This window comes from Xenopus tropicalis, chromosome 2, assembly GCF_000004195.4.
Source record: "Xenopus tropicalis strain Nigerian chromosome 2, UCB_Xtro_10.0, whole genome shotgun sequence".
NCBI classification, from domain to species: Eukaryota; Metazoa; Chordata; class Amphibia; order Anura; family Pipidae; genus Xenopus; species Xenopus tropicalis.
The window spans coordinates 116,997,943-117,014,608 of NC_030678.2; positions in this window are offsets into that span (position 1 = coordinate 116,997,943).

Genomic DNA, 16,666 nt, shown 5'->3' on the forward strand with positions numbered 1-16,666 from the left:
AGTCATGTGACCCCTGTGATGGCCATTAAAAGGGCAACCATCTGGGAGTTTTAACCTTGAAAGTGAGCTAGTTGCAGGTAAAACTTGTGACCCTATCAAAAATGTATAATGAATAGTAGAATTGTGAAGGAATCAGATGAAAGTGAGTGTAGGACTGGCCAGACCAAGGTTGACTTCAACATAGTTGGCCAGCTTAAAAATATTGCAATATATGGACAAAAGACAGGGACGCTGCTACCATAAGGCCAGTTGAGAAACTCACCTCAGGCAGCAGCACAGACAAAGTACCAGTGGCGGCATAAAGAGTTTGCACTCTACGCTAGCAATGCAGTTCCCCCTGAACCCCCTCCAGCACTGTAAAGGTAAGCACGAGTGGGGCGGCATTGGAGGAGCCACCTCAGGCAAGTCAAGGGCAAGAAAGGGGAGGGCATTTTTAGTATCTTAATGCACAGAATGTCTTAATGTCCTATATATATATACTAATAATGGATGAGCGCAGAGGTGGAGTCGGCAGCTTATTGGCCCTTGTATGGGGCTCTCAGATGGGCCTGCATGACCGATATATATATCCAAAGATCGGCCAGATGTGGATCAGGCAGGTTTAAAAATCCAAACACGATGAGGTGTGCATTGTTGGGTTGATGTGGTCCTTATCCCTTGTCCCTGCAGCCTCCATACCAGAAATGTGATCCAGTCATCCAAAACTGGCCACCTCAAGGTAGGCATATCAGGGATTCTGCAGCCTTGCCAAATGAGCAGATCTTTCAGTGTATAGCCAGCTTGAAACACTCTTCTCTACATAACCAATAAATGGTTCATAATTCCAGCTTTAAAATGCTGATATGCTAAATAATCAACTTGTTCTTTTCCCAGTTTCTTGCTGTCTGTATTCATTTGCATATGGAATATGTACCAAAAAAGCTGTAAACTGGATTTTCCTTTAGATTGATGATTCCTATTCATGATTGTACTGTAGGTTAAAGCTGTACACATTGAATTTACAGCATACATTGTGTTGGTTGTACATTACAAGTCTTGATGGGACCTAGTGGCTGTTGCATTCAAGGTTAACTACATGGATAATAAATTAGCTCTCCTGAGCTTAGGCCACATATGTTGTGATTGTGGTCTCCTGAGCTTTCTGTTGCCATGGCAACAGCAAGTGACAGATTGGGAGGCCTTTAATAAAAATAATCTAGGGTATATCAGATTGCAATTGATTATTGGCTTTGCATAGACAAAGCTGGAAAGGATTTCTAAATTAGATGTGCTGCACTGTGGATGGGGTGACTTTTTTGCATACAATTTTTGCTTGCTCCTTTTGGGTGGCACTGAGTATTTTTTATGCTGTTACTTTCTCATAGCAACTAAAAAAAATACATTTGCTGGTTCAAGAATAAAATTTTAAATATTAGAGTGAATTATTTGCTATGTAAACAGTATTATTAAGAAATAAAAAGTACACCATTAAAATGATGACAGTATCACTTTAAGCAGGAGTACAGAAAACTCCTTAGGTGCTGTTACGTACATAGTTTCAGTATGTGTGTGAAAACTAGAGTTTAGGAGATGTGATGGCCAATAACATAGTCATGCCACTAGATTAGTGCATCTTGTAGATTGTAAGCTCTTTTGGGCAGGGCCCTCGTCACCTCTTGTATCGGTTATTGATTGCTTTATATTTTTATATGTTACTCTGTATGTCCAATGTATGTAACCCACTTATTGTACAGCGCTGCGGAATATGTTGGCGCTTTATAAATAAATGTTAATGTAATGTAATACAGTCTGTGCATACCATCTCTCTGTATGCATAAGGACTTGCCATTGCTGACTAAGATATGGCTACCAATAAGTCAGAACAGATGCTTATTTGTTCATAGCGTATATCACCCCACCAAAACATTACTCTGTGAGATCATTAAGGCACTGCTGCCCCCTCCCAATTACCCAGTTTTCTTAACAGTAGCAAAATGTTGAATTGATTTTCCATGTTACTAGAAAGAATTGTAGTGTGGCAGTAAAGAGCCCTCTAGTGGTATAGCCAAAGTAAAACTGCTAGTTTTAAAGTTTCTTAGATAAAACATTTATTGTGATTTGTTTGCAGCTATGCTAATAATACTGTATTGTACACAGTTATTCATGCACAGTGATGTCTATGTAATAGAGCTAATTTTATGTACAATGCAATGGAGTTTTACATAAATGTACATACATCAGTCAGTTTACACCATTATTTTAAATGCTTTACTAAAAATTACATGACAAGGAACAAAAAAGCATAATAAAGTGAAATTTACCTGAGCGAATAAAACCCTGCCCTAAAGGGATTTACTGTTTTAGAGAGAAATAGTCACCCATGATAAATCTTTGCTATCTCACCAAAATACCTTTTCACTGGCAACAATATCGATTGAGTTTTCCGAAGTCATGCAAAGTTGCCTGCAGAAGGAAACTGCGTGACTTCAGTGAGCGATGCATAGTCCTTTCCACCAGCAAAGGTATTTTAGAGGGATTAGCCGCCCGCGGTAGCAGAGATCTATCACGGGCGACTAGATCTCTCCATGGGACATCAGCCTAAAGGCTATGACAATCAAGGTGTTTTTTTTCAAGAGCTTTAAAAGGACTGCCCTGCAAAGCTCAGCAAGCAGCCCTTGATCCAAAAGATTTGGCCCATAAAATAAGCCAGTGAGGGCTTTCAGGTCAGCCCAACAGTATAATTTTGGAAATGCTTTTGGGCCTTTCAGCAGCAAGGGTTAAATTTACACTCAAACTATAGGAAGCAGGGGACCTAAATAGGGATGGTTAAAGCCATGTCAAGGTGGTCACCATGGACTAAAGTCTACGTACTAGGGGTTATTTACTTATATAAATAAACCCTACTGAATGTTCCGCCACAGGAAATGGGAAGTGATCTGCTTTGGTCCGTAGATTTTCATCAGCTATTCACCAAATATGATCAAAAATGTCATGTGTCACAGCCCTAACTTTTACCAGTGCAGCATAACTCATAACAATGTCAATTTGAATTCTAAATAGCCTAGAGGGGCATGAGTAGTTCTGAGATCATAACATAGGTTCATTTGTGTAGGGACATATACATCACCAAGGATGTGAATTTTAGGAGAAGATATAATATGATGATGGCAGGTGACTTGTGTGAGGGTCTGTAGAAATGAGAAAATCCTTGTTAAAGGAGAAGGAAAAGTAAAAACGATGTAAGCTTTATCAGAAAGGTCTATGTAAATACAGCCATAAGCACTTACAGTACTTACAGTATCAAAAGAAAAACAGGATTTCTTGTCTCTTTTTTTGTAAATATGATGTTCAAGTATCTGACTTCTTTTCTCAGAAATATCCTTAATTCCTGTGGCCAGAGTCTGCACAGTTCTCTTCTCTCTCCCCTTTCCTGCTCTCCCTCCCACAAGAATGCTAAGAACTCCCTCCTCCCTCCCTTAGAAATTTGTGATCTGAGCTATAACTGCTAGACTGCAGGCAGAAAGCTACTTAAAATAGCAGCTGCTATATTAAGGAAAATGGAGAAAGCTTCTAATGTAAGGATACATTACATAGCTTACCCCACTGCAGTGACGTCAGTCCCAGTCCAGTGTCTTCCAGTGCACAGGCGTGTACATTGCCACGCCCATCTGCGTACCAACGCTGGTGCGATTGCATCACAACGTTATGCATCATTACGCAGTGCGTCTTTATGTGGTGTGTCTTTATGCAGTGTGTCTTTACGTGGTGCATCTTTACGTTGTGCGGCATGACGCAGGTGAATTGGCACCAAAAGACAAGCTATTTAAAGCAGTTTGTAGTACTGATCAGTGCCTGGTTATCGTGGTTATCCTGTAGCCTAGCTGTTATTTCCTGTTGTTCTCTGCTGACTTCTGCCTGTCAACCTTGAATCCTTGCCGCCCGCTCTGGCCTCTGTCTGATCCTGAATCTGAACCTACGCTGCCTGCCCTTGACCCGTAACTGCCTGACTACACTTTTGCCTTCTCCTTCTGTACCTCATTTTGGTTAGTCACTTAGGCTTCTCTCCACTCTCGAATCCCCCTGTACACACCCTGGGAGGCTTTCTGTTGTGCGAGCTGTTTGTGTGACGCTAACTTCGTGCTGTCCTAACCCTAGATGGTGAGTCTTGGTGACCCCGACAACTGAGCGACCGAGTAAGCCTGACATCTAAAACTGATTACTCAGGTATGGTAATGGTTTCTGCAGAACAAATATATTGTTCTAGGTGGCACTAATGTGGCAAATCTATTGGCAGTAAAATGCCAAAATGACTTTCCTTCTCCTTTAACCCTTTAAGTGCCACAGGACGTAGATTCTACGTCCTGGGTACCAAAGTATGTAGAATCTACATCCTGCAGCACTTTCAGGTTTACAAGCGCTGCGCTCGCTTTTAAAGCAGGGCTTGTAAACCCCTCCACAAACCCCTAGGCAACGAGCAAATGAAGACATACTCACGGATCCGGTCCCCCAGTGCCGCCGATCAGGTCCCTCAGCCAATGACAGCAGTGGGCACACGATGATGACGTGTCCACTGCTGTCCCTTTAAATAGCACCCCCCCTACTGTCGCCTCCTCCTCTCCTGCCTGCCACGTGGACCCCCCTGCTGCCTTCCTGCTGGCTTCCTGCTGGATTGGTCGCCCTGATCGCCTGCCTGCCATGGGTGAGCTGAACTACAACTCTACACCAACAACTCTATTTTGCTTATTTCTATCTAAACACCTGGGTTTACTTCTGGCCAGGGCACTATCTGCAAGCAGTATGTTCTGCCTGTGCTTGGGTGGCTGTGCTCTGGTTTTCTTGAAGAAATAACATGTTTCAAGCTTCTACCCTTTATCAGCACTTGATAAAGGGCAAAATTTAGAAACATGGATGTAAATAACATGATTTTTTTTTTTATTAAAAAGCCAAGTGGGATGGAGGCAGAGATACAGGTATGACTAAGGTATCTTATCGAGTCTCTGGTTTCCTCCCACCCTAAAAAATATACAGGCAGGATAATTGGTTCCTGATAAAACTGAAAATATGTGAATGTGATAGGGACCTAAGACTGTAAGCTCCACTGGGACATGGACTAATGTGATTAATGTATAATCTCAATGAAGCAATGCGGAATATGTTGGTTGCTATATTAATAAGGAATAATCATTTTGCAAGGATGTATACAGACTGTCCTAATTTGCCACCCTGTGCCCTTCATATACATCACCAACCTCTGAAACTATCAAGTTTTATCATATTAGTACCAGTTATCTATTGTAAATATAGATGAAAAACACACGTTTTTAGTCTCTAATAAAACTAGTTATTATAATGCTTGTAACATAGTTTGCTTTAATATTGTACCATCAACATAGTGAGTAGCCCTTTAGGCTAGAGCCACATGGGGAAGATTTTCAGCCTGTAGATAAATGCGGCGTGAAACTGCTCCCATAATGAGTTTTGCGCCAAAATCCACTTAGTGTGGCTTGCATCCAGGCCAATGCGCCAGGTGAACTATCAGATTTTTGAAGAATAGGGGTCGATTTTCGGCCAAGAATCTGCCCCATGTGCAGGTCTGCACTGAAATTCAAAATAGGCCCCCACCAGCTCACTGAATAGTAATTTTACAGTAGACCCTCTGGTGTTTGCCAGAATCCACAGTCTGAGCCTGTCCATGAGTCATTTAACTTTTATATGAGCTATGGATGCACTTCAAGATGTGCCTTGTTGTGGTGATAGAAAATAATATTGGCTTTTAATAATTAAACAATTACAGTAATTCCTTTTGTGTTTTCATCAGTATGCAATTATCCAGGGCAGTGTCAAACGGGAAGATTGCCCCGTGACAAATCTTCATTGCTGTGGGCGACGCAATGCCATCCCACCAGCAAGAATGTAAATCGCTGGTGGGATGGTATACGCGTCGCTACGATTTGCCGAAGTCGCCCCGAAGTTGCCTTGAGAGGAAGTAGCTGCTACTTTGTAGCAACTACTTGTCACGGCGTTTTGTAGCCGTGACAAGTAGTTGCTACAAAGTAGCTCTGTGTGTCTTTGGCCTTAGGGTGATTAGTAGCCACAACTTTTTAAGAAATCCCGGCGATTAATTTGCATGGGAAAACGTAGCGTGATTAGTCGCCGTGACTTCTATAATAAACTATGGCGGAAAAGTTGCATCGATTACTACTTTTTAAAATGTTGTGACGATTAATCACCCTGTGTGTCTTCGCTATCTTGGATTATTGCTAAAGACAGACAGAGAGTGAAATATGTTGAATCAAAAGAATGGAAAGTTTGAAAACCATTTTAATGTATAGCCATTTGTATACATTTTTTCTTGTAAGTACCTTTTACAATAACTCCCACTATAAAGCATATTTTGAAATGATTTAGGTATAATATTTTCATTTCATTTAAATTTAGCATTACACAGATAGAGAATAGGCTATAGGACTCAATCTAAATTGGTACTACACCATCTGTTGTTTATATCTAATTGGCTGATATGTCCAACTGAAGCAGCATAGCTGGCTTCCTGTGTGTGAGACATAGCTATGATGGCATTAGTATTACACAGTCTGTGTAGGAAAGAGGTTTGCAGATTGTTTGGGATTGAAGCAGTTCTTAGAGGGATTGACAAGTGTATAACTATGCATAGATCTATTCTGCTCACTGCCTGGGATTGGTGAGTGAAACATCCAAACCCAGTACCCTCCATCCCTACGATCCAGTTCTGCATTTCACTATCAGGTGTGGGGAAGAAGATTGCTTTTACAGGGGTTGGTTTGATGTTGTTAGGGAGAAGGAAATGTAGTGACAACATGAACAGGGATCATACCACTAGCATAACTATAGAGGAAGCAGACCCTGCGGGTCTATAGTCAAGTAACTCATCTACCACAGCTGCTCTCCTACATCAGGGTAGCAGAAGAGGAGTGTGGCTAGGGCACAACAAAGAGTACCTTTTTTCCAACCCCTAGTTCAGCTTTCTGAAGTTGCCTCAATGCCTAGCGATGAATGATGGATGCTATGCGCTCGTCACCATAGCGCATCACTTCCATTACCACCTCCTGCTGCCCGCTCCTCAGTCCCCCCCCCCCCCAATTATCACTTTGCTGGGGGGGGTGATCAAGGGCAGGGGACATGCCTAAGCACCACTTACACTGGGCCTGGCACTAAGGTAGCAGCACTGTAGCTACTATAGTCTGCTCCAAACACTCTGCTAGTACAGGTACGGCACCTGTTATCCAGAATGCTGGCTAATTTAATGCCTTAATTTAGATCTCCATACCATAAGTCTAAGAAAAAGTCATTTAAATGTTAATTAAGGATTAATGATATCATAGTTGGGATCAAGAACAAGGTACAGTTTTACTATTACAGAGAAAAAAGAAATCTTATTTAAAACCTGAATTATTTGATTAAAATTGAGCCTATTGGAGATGGTCTTCCCCTAATTTGGAGCTTTCTGGATAACAGGTTTTCAGATTATGGATACCATACTTGTATAAAAAGGGCTTGCTAGACTAGTTGTACTCATATTTTAATGCTTTATATGAGCATTATTACTAATTATGACTTTAGGAAGTATATGGCCCATTAGGGCTCTGGCACACGGGGAGATTAGTCGTCCGCGGCAAAACTCCCTGTTCGCGGGCGACTAATCTCCCCGAGTTGCCTACCCCTGCCATCCCACCGGCGAACATGTAAGTAAAATACATGTAAGTCGCCGGCGGGATGGCAGACGCGGCGGGGCGATTTCAGGAAATCGCCGAAAAAGACTCACGAGTCTTTTTCGGCGATTTGCGCGAAATCGCGCCGCCGCGTCTGCCATCCCGCCGGCGACTTACATGTTCGCCGGTGGGATGGCAGGGGTAGGCAACTCGTGGAGATTAGTCGCCCGCGAACAGGGAGTTTTGCCGCGGACGACTAATCTCCCCGTGTGCCAGAGCCCTTAGTTTCACCCAGTATGTTACTTCCTCAGAGACCCATACTCTGCAACTCCATTGCAACTCTGACACTTACCTCAAAGAGCTTTTCATTTGGAGTGTGAAACATTTACCTCCTTTAATATATATCTTCGTCAGTATGTCTGTATACAGCCCCTTCCTGCTATGTTTTTACTGTAAATATGTGTTTTGTATTGGGATACCATATCATTTATTTTTTTTTGAAGAAATAACTTTTCTTTTAATTTAAAAGAGTTCCTGGCCCTTTGTACATGTACAATATGTACTGTGTACATATTACTAGAGCCCCAAACAGGACCAGCCCTGCCCTAAGTGCAGAAGTGAGAGGTGTCCCATACCTTCCTAGGCCTGGTATACAAAATGTTAATGTTTAATAATGTCATTGTTCTATTATAGTGCTATATGAATTTACAGATAAATACATGTTATTTGTAATACATTCATCTAACTACACAAGAATAAAAATGCTTGGGAAAGATATAAAGATCAATGATTAAATTTATTTTTACTGGTACTACCGGATCATTGTTTGTTTGCTTACTGCAGAGTGCTTCAAGCACCTTATGTTTCAGCCAGTCATTATCTGATTTTCCTTTTGGCAGTAGAGACATATCACTTATCCACTTGGCCTTTCAGCAGGTGCTACACATGAATAGCTTCAGATGACTTCAAATCAAATCCAATAGGAAACACTATATTTCACAATCAGGAGCACAATTCAATAACACATTTAGAAACAGCTTGAAGTAGAGGAAGTATTAATGATCGGATTTGTACATGAAGAATGAGTCTGCAGTTGCGTGCAATATATATTGGCGAATACTCTGTATTCAAATGGCTTTTTACAATAAACAAACTGAAACTGAGTTCTGTTTTGCAGCAATCATATTGAGTACATCAGTTAAACTAGTGTCTTGCTTTTAGCTGTCTTTACTGAATACCTATGAAATTATCTCATAAAAAACCTTTTGCCATATTAATAGAAGTTAGAATACCAGCAGAGAATGGCCTATCAGCCATAGTTATAGAGCAATCTAAAAATGATCTAGTTTACAGCCATATGGTTTTGTAGATATCTGGCCCACTGCTTGATAGTACTGCTCTTTACATTGCATGTTAGAAGCATCTCTGTACATACTTCTAGAATAAATGAAATGAATGTGTTGAAAGTATCTTCCATCTATTCTTTTAACTAAAAAATCCATATTTTCTTCTATATTTTTTTTTTTTTTTTAAATACTCATGGTACACAGTACAAATTCTCAGAGTAAAAAGTCATAAGTATTGCTGGAAACCTTATTCACCAGTGGTGACAGGTAAATTTGGCCAGGATACCCACATTTCAGCACTTTCAGGCTCAAATCTGCTGTCACTGCTAATGGAATGGCAATTTACTTTAAAACTTATGGCAAGCTCCTCAGCGGGATTTGGTTACTTCTTTGTCAGCTGAAAAACCCTGCTGTAGAATAAATCAGGCATTATTAAGCACTGATAGATTTTTGGTTTTACCCTTACTACCCCACTCTCTCTTAATTAATTTTCTGTTTTTAGTGGTTTTGAGATATTTGTATTTTCAGGCTGCTAATACCACACTTTCCACTCAGCACATTCCAATTTAGTGTCAGTAAAACCTGGACAGATCTTTGACACTCTAATATTCATAAAAAGTTGCTGACCCGAAAGTTTGGTATTAAGAGCAACATGCAAACATCTTGGAAAACAATAAAAATGGAAAATGAATGTAAAGTGCTCAAAGAACTTACAGAAACTTGACATCAGATTCACTTTCTGTTACTTATGAGTGCCCTTATGTCCTAATGTTTGTCCAGAAGCACAGTAAGAAATGCACAAGAAAATACAAAATGCAGATCCCGGGCCCATTTAGCTACCTAGTGGCTGACATGATAAAGTGCAGGGTGCTAAGATTATAGGCCCTCCTGCATGGCCAGAGAAAGCAACCAACAGCAAATAGATTGGGTAGGGGTTACTTGTGGGGTAATAGGGAGATTTTTAGTACAGTAGCACAAAAGTAGTGATGTGTGGGTTGACCCACAACCTGCAGGTTTACCCTTAGGTTAGGCAGGTTAAGGTTGAAATTTGGCCAATCATTTGGGGTCCAGTTTGGGTGCAGGTCAGACTAGGGAAATACACTCTTCCTCTGCTCCCAAGGAGCATATTCCTTCTCTTTTAAGTGGTGTATTATGCAATGGGAACAGCCGTTTCTTGAACAGCATAGATACTGGCACAGCAAGGCAATTATAAGCAGGTAAAACCTGCACGTTTATTTAGTGCAACACAGTAACGTTTTGGGGTGAACCCCTTGTCTGACGATAATTGCCTTGCTGTGCCAGTATCTATGCTGTTGGAGAATGGATTGGAGGGTGCCGTTCCCTCTTGATACCGGGCACCAGGCTAAAGTTTCTTCTTTTGGAGGAGCCAGGGTGTGCTGGTGAGTTTTTCTTTATCAACAGCCTTTTCTTGACACTATAGTCATTTACAAAATCCCCAGACAAAAGCAAAATTGTATCCCTTCTTGCTTATTTACCCAGCACTTGTGTCTTGGGCATTGCTGCTCCTTGCACCAGACTATAAAATAAACGCAAGATGCAACATTTACTTCCAAAACTAATGGTATCGATATAAGATTGGTCAACTTTTTGCTGCTACTTTTTTGGGAAAGCCTTCCACTAGATGCTGGAATGTTGTTAGTGGGGTTTGCTTGCATTTAGCTATATGGGCATTAATGATGCAGGACCCAGGACAATCAGGTCTGAGTTACCATTCTATTCATATGTGCAGGCCACTCAAGTTCTTCTACACCCATAATAGCAAAGTAGTTCTGTACAGAACTCATTTTGTGCCGAATGGGCATTCCCCCACCGGCATTGCCAAAAAGTAGCAAACATGGTATTGTCAAACATCTTGATGGTAGGTCTACTGTAACTAGCACTTGGTATCTAAACATTAAGAAAAATCCCAAACCATGATTTCTTCTCTACCAAACTTTGCAGTCAGCATTACACATGTAGTGTTTTACAGGCATTCACCAAATGTAATAGTTTAATAGTTTTTTTTGGAACAAAGCCTAGAGTCAGAGACCAGTTAATCAAGATTTGTAGAACATATAATGCACCCAGGAATTAAGACCTCCTTTTGTTTTGAATTTGGTGTCAAGCCAAGGAGAGGAAGACATCACATATGTCATATTGTCACACCACACCAGAGACTTGGCTGCCAGGATTGCTGGGAAAATTATACTGTGGCCCTGGAAGCAGTTATTGGATTATGCAACCAGAGCTCCTTTCAAGCACATAGCCTTCCCTTTCTGTGAGTTTGTTTGGTCTACCATGAGTTACTGTTGCACAGATGTTTCCACAATCACTTTACTTACATTTTACTTAGTCAGCCCTATTTACTAACATAGTAAATAAATATTACTGAGCCCTTCAGCCCTCATTCTACTGTTTGTTGCTATAGCTAACTATAGCTAAACAATGCAAGCATAAGCTTTTCCATGTACTAAGCAAAATTAAGCAGAATAGATACATAGTTCTTTAAAAATGCATTCATAATAGGGTGTGTCTTCCTTTTAGTTTTCATTAAATAGATTCTGGCATTCAAGGGATGATATATTTATACTGTATAAAAGGGAGTTGCCATAACTTGGCTGTGCTGAGGAATTTCTCACAGACTTCACCAGAAAAGAGACGTGTAGGCATGTATTAGGTATAAATAGATTACATTGTTCTTTTAAAGTCTATGGGGACTACCACTTTGGAGCTATAAAATCAGTATGGCAGCTCTACCTCATAATTATACATGCAAATAAACAGATAATAAATTTATTGTGTACTGTATATAATAAATTGTATGCTCAAATCCACTATTGTAAAATCAACAGAATATAAAACCTATTTAGGGTTATATTTTTGTTTTGTCTTCATTGTTTTAAGTGTAGTTTTAATTTAAAGGCCATTTAACCTTAATATTTGCATTTGTAGATATATAATCAAGATTTTAAGAAATTTAATTATGTTTAAGAAATGTAATTATTTTTATCTTTCACCATATTACCTGCTTTTCCTGAGTTTGCAGTTGCAGGCTGCGGTTTTCATTTTTTATTAACTTGAAGGCCACAACATTGCTTTTTTTTGTAACTTTTTTGTATTGATGATTTTTATTGCATCATTTCTGGAGTAGAGAACAATACAAGCAAATACATTTGGTAGTAAAATACAGATTTTGCTATAGTACAGATGTGGTATGTCAGTGCAAACAAAAGATGAACTATATTTACCTGATGGAAGTCAGGTTTTATAGTTAACCAGGCTGTAGCAATTATTGTTTTACCCCCATTAGTGTGCCCTATGATCTTTCTCCCGGATATAAAGTCTCAACATTTCTTATCGCCTCCTGGTGTTAGAATACCCTTGCAAGCAAGTAGCACTGATGTGTGTTTGGCAGCCAAGAAGCTTGGCCTAATGTAATTAGAGGCATAAGCAGCTGAAAACATCTGGTAATCAAATTATACAAGCATGGATACAAGTACAGTTATAGTCGTCAGGGGTCCCCAACCTTTTTTTCACCACAAGCTGAAAATTTTTTCCACGGACTGGGGGGGGGGGGGGGTTGTTGCGCGCGCACGGTGTTTATTCGCACGTTCATGCACGCCTTCTATCTGTGTCTCTATGCTCGTCTTTATAACTTTGAACGCATGCCGCTTTATTTTGTGCCTTTATATGTACGCCACTTTGTGTCGTCTGCATTTTTACTGCGGGCAGGAACAGAGGAGGCCCACTTGAAAGCTGCCCACGGCCCGGTACTGGTCCGCGGCCCGGCGGTTGGGTACCCCTGGCCTAAGTGACCACTAAGGCTTCCTACTTCATAAGACCTTCATACTGTATGTATTCATGACAGGTTCCTGGAATCCACCTAACTAGAAAATGATACTGTTGCATCTTTAATATGGAATTTGAACTTAACCCCATAACTGAGCAACTCTTTCTGCAGAGCCTGCATTTTACGTTTCTGTCAGTACAGGCAGACTGTGGTCAGATGAATAACTGTTTGCTGAGGGGATTGTAGAGTAATTGTTGGGGGAATTCAACCAGTGATACTTGTTCAGAGAACAAAGAGAAAATTGTTCCATTTGGCTACGCTAGACCTCAAACCAATCAGCAAGACCATTAGTCCTGTAACAGTGAGCTTTCTGCTATTCTGGGTAGTAAATCTGCCTGTCCCCACCAGATGAGTGTATACTCTGCAACGCAAGGTACATTGAATTGACTGTGCTGAATATTTTATTCCTGTGTGGTCTTGGATCAGTCTAAAGGAAACACAACTCCTCACCTGTGACACCCAGGGTTGGACTGGGGGTGCAGGACCCACTGGGGCTACCGCCCCAGGGCCCCGCACCTCCCAAGGTGCCCCCTCCCGGCCATGTCCCTCGCCACACTCCGTTCCCAGATGAGCCCCCCCTAACTCCCCACAGGGGCCCCCTCCTGACATCCTCCCCTGAGCTAGCATAAGAGAAATGAGTCATGGGAGGACACCGGCGGCCAGGGGAAAGGTAACAGGCATTGGGTCTGGGCCACCAGGTTTTTTCCCAGTGTCCCTGCAGCCCAGTCTGACCCTGGTGACACCTGTGACTGTTTTAACCTTTTAAGTCAGGGAACCCCAACCTTTTAAACCCATGAGCCACATTTAAATGGAAAAAGTGTTGGGGAGCAACACAAACATGAAAATGGTTCCTGGGGATGCCAATGAGAGCTATAACTAGCTACTTAATACACCCAATGTGGATTGGCAGCCTACAGAAGGCTCTGTTTGGCATTATACATGATTTTTACGCAACCTAAACTTGTCTCCTTACCAGAAATTCAAAAATGGGCAACTACATTGAGGCCATGGGGAGCAACATCCAAGGGGTTGGTGAGCAACATGTTACTCACGAGCCACTGGTGGGGGACCAATACTTTGACCTTGCTGCGTCATGGACCATGCACAATGCGAGTAGTTTGTGCCTTCTGTAGGAGCATACACAGCATGCTACATTTGATAAAACATGTATATTGAAAAAAAAAGCCAAAAAACAAATGAGAACAGGCCTGCCAGGGTCCCACCTTTTTTTTTGCTGAGAACCCCATGCATACACATACACACAATACCTGTATATCCCATGCAGTTAAGGGGAAACTGTAACACAAAAATAAGATTTTATTAAGACTTTATTTTTCTATCACTAAAAGTAGAAAATGTGGTAGTAGTGCAATATAAACGTATACATGCATACCAAAGTAACATATATAAAGACTGTAACATCCAGTGACACCCATTCTATTCTATATTGTTATTAACTGTATTGTCACTCTGTATTGTTGTCTCTGTCCTTTCCCACAGTGCTACAGAGTATATAAATAAATGGCACATAATTTAAAAATTATTAACGCTGCAGACTGAGGTGAGTCTGAGGCGCTTGTGCTCACAGGGCCAAAGGTGCTCATTCCAGACGTTTGGCCATCTGCTGGTCAGATACGAGAAGGCGTCCTGTGAATCGCTGCAGAGTGACATCATCACCCAAATACTATAAATAGCAGTCGCTCACAGCAGCACAAGTGAAAGGTCAGACATGGAAGAATGGCATTTATTTTATTCCACATTATTTGGAAGACTCTATAGAGCTTTATAACAGGTGTTTTTCGTGGATGAGAAATAATAACAAACAATATCTAATTAGCATTGTAAATAAGTTACATCCTATTAGCAACATAATGCATCTGTATTGTACATGTTAGATCAACTACATTAGGCATTAAGGGTTCCTAATTAATTGCACCTTAGGCACTAAAAATAAATTATTTTTTTTACTAACATATAATAAAAACTGCAGCGTGGAAGGGACAGCATACACCATGATATGAATGAATACTATGGTGGGATTTAGAAACAGATGATAACTAGGGGCAGTGTAGTTTGGATGGGACACAGATGCAGACACCAGACCAACACTGAACACAAACACAATAAACAATAAGGAAAGCTTCTGCTTTACAAATGTTTATTAAATTGTGACCCCTCGAAATGAGAAATCAGACGTGTCCTTCGGCAGATTTTTCTGGCCCTTACCTATAGAATGATCCACTTTTCCATTTAGCTGTAGATAGGAAAGTTATCTTTCTTGACTTCATAGAACAATGACAAGAGCTTAAGAAATCAGAGTGTAAGTTTTTTACACACGGGGTCGTTATCTTTAAGTGTACAACTATGGCAGATGGTAAGGACTGGGCTGGGCTGTGCCCCCTAATGCTGCGATGTGCGCTTTATGCCAGATTATTTTTTATAACAGTAAGAGAAGTATTTAGGTCCTAGGCACCAGACCTAAATATGCTCCCCAGACAGCAGAAGTGACATCATGCACACGGATGCCCGTGACACAGAGTCAAAGTGGGGGGTGCAGGGCCCACTTGGGCTACTGCCTCGGCCCCCTCCACCCCCTAATGCACCCCCGCAGCAGCCTTCACACCTCCTGCAGGGGCCCCTCCGCGGGGATCAGGTTGGGCTGCCGAACCCCACTGGCCCAGTCCGACCCTGCCGTGACATTACTTTCAGACCCCTCATCCTCCACAAGCTCTTTCCACTGGTAGCTTTGGTGGTAGCTGGGGGTTTTTATTTTATTTTTTTCCTGCTAATTGTCCGCTCTCCTATCTAAGAGCTGGTGGGGAGCAGAGATATACAAGCAACCATAGAGGAAGCAGACCCCCCTGTCCCCCGGTCATCCCTCACTACTGCAGGGTCTGCTTCCTCTATTTTTACACCACTGAGAGCTAGAAGAACAAAGAAGATGGTAAAGTAGGTAGAAGGCCTGAAAAAAGACAATATGGTAAATAAAGTATCATAACATATAATACTGAAAGAAATCAGAAAAACACTGAGGTAGATTGAAAAGTGACCCTGTTCTACAAACTTGTTGGTGGATAAAGGTCCCCATACACAGGCCGATTCTAGCTGCCGATATCGGTCCCTTAGACTGATTTGGCAGCTAATTGGCCTGTGTATGGGCACTACCGACGGGCCTGCCCGACCGATATCTGGCCTGAAATCGGCCAGATATCGATCTGGCAGGTTAAAAAATCTAGTTGGATCAGGGACCGCATCGGCTCGTTGATACGGTCCCTGGACCGACTTTGCCTATACCCGTCATTATAATTAGATTCGAATTAGCCTGGATTCTCCCAATATCACCCACCCGTAGATGTGGGATATCGGGAGAAGATCCGCTCGCTTGGCGACATTGCCAAGCGAGAGGATCTGAAGGTGTATGGGCACCTTAACCCTGATAATAGGTATAACTAGAGCAATAATTTAGTATCAAATTATTAGCCATATTATTTTAATAGTTGCACATGGAAAAAACATTTTGTTAGAGCCCTACCCAATAGTTTTCAGCCTTCAAATCCATGTGATTACATGTTCATTGGCAGCCTTCCTGATGCCTCAACATATAAGCAATTGTTCTGTGTTCATGAGTCATGTTGCTGGGATAACTCTGCGGGTGTAGTTTTCAGTATCATAAATAACTGAAAGTAAGCAGAGTAAAATATCAGTTTATTGTATCTGTAGCTTTTTATACCTAGTTTTCTTCTTAAGCTCTTGCTTTGCTGTGTCCCAAGTACATTAAGCTCAGGTTTTGGACCCATTATCCA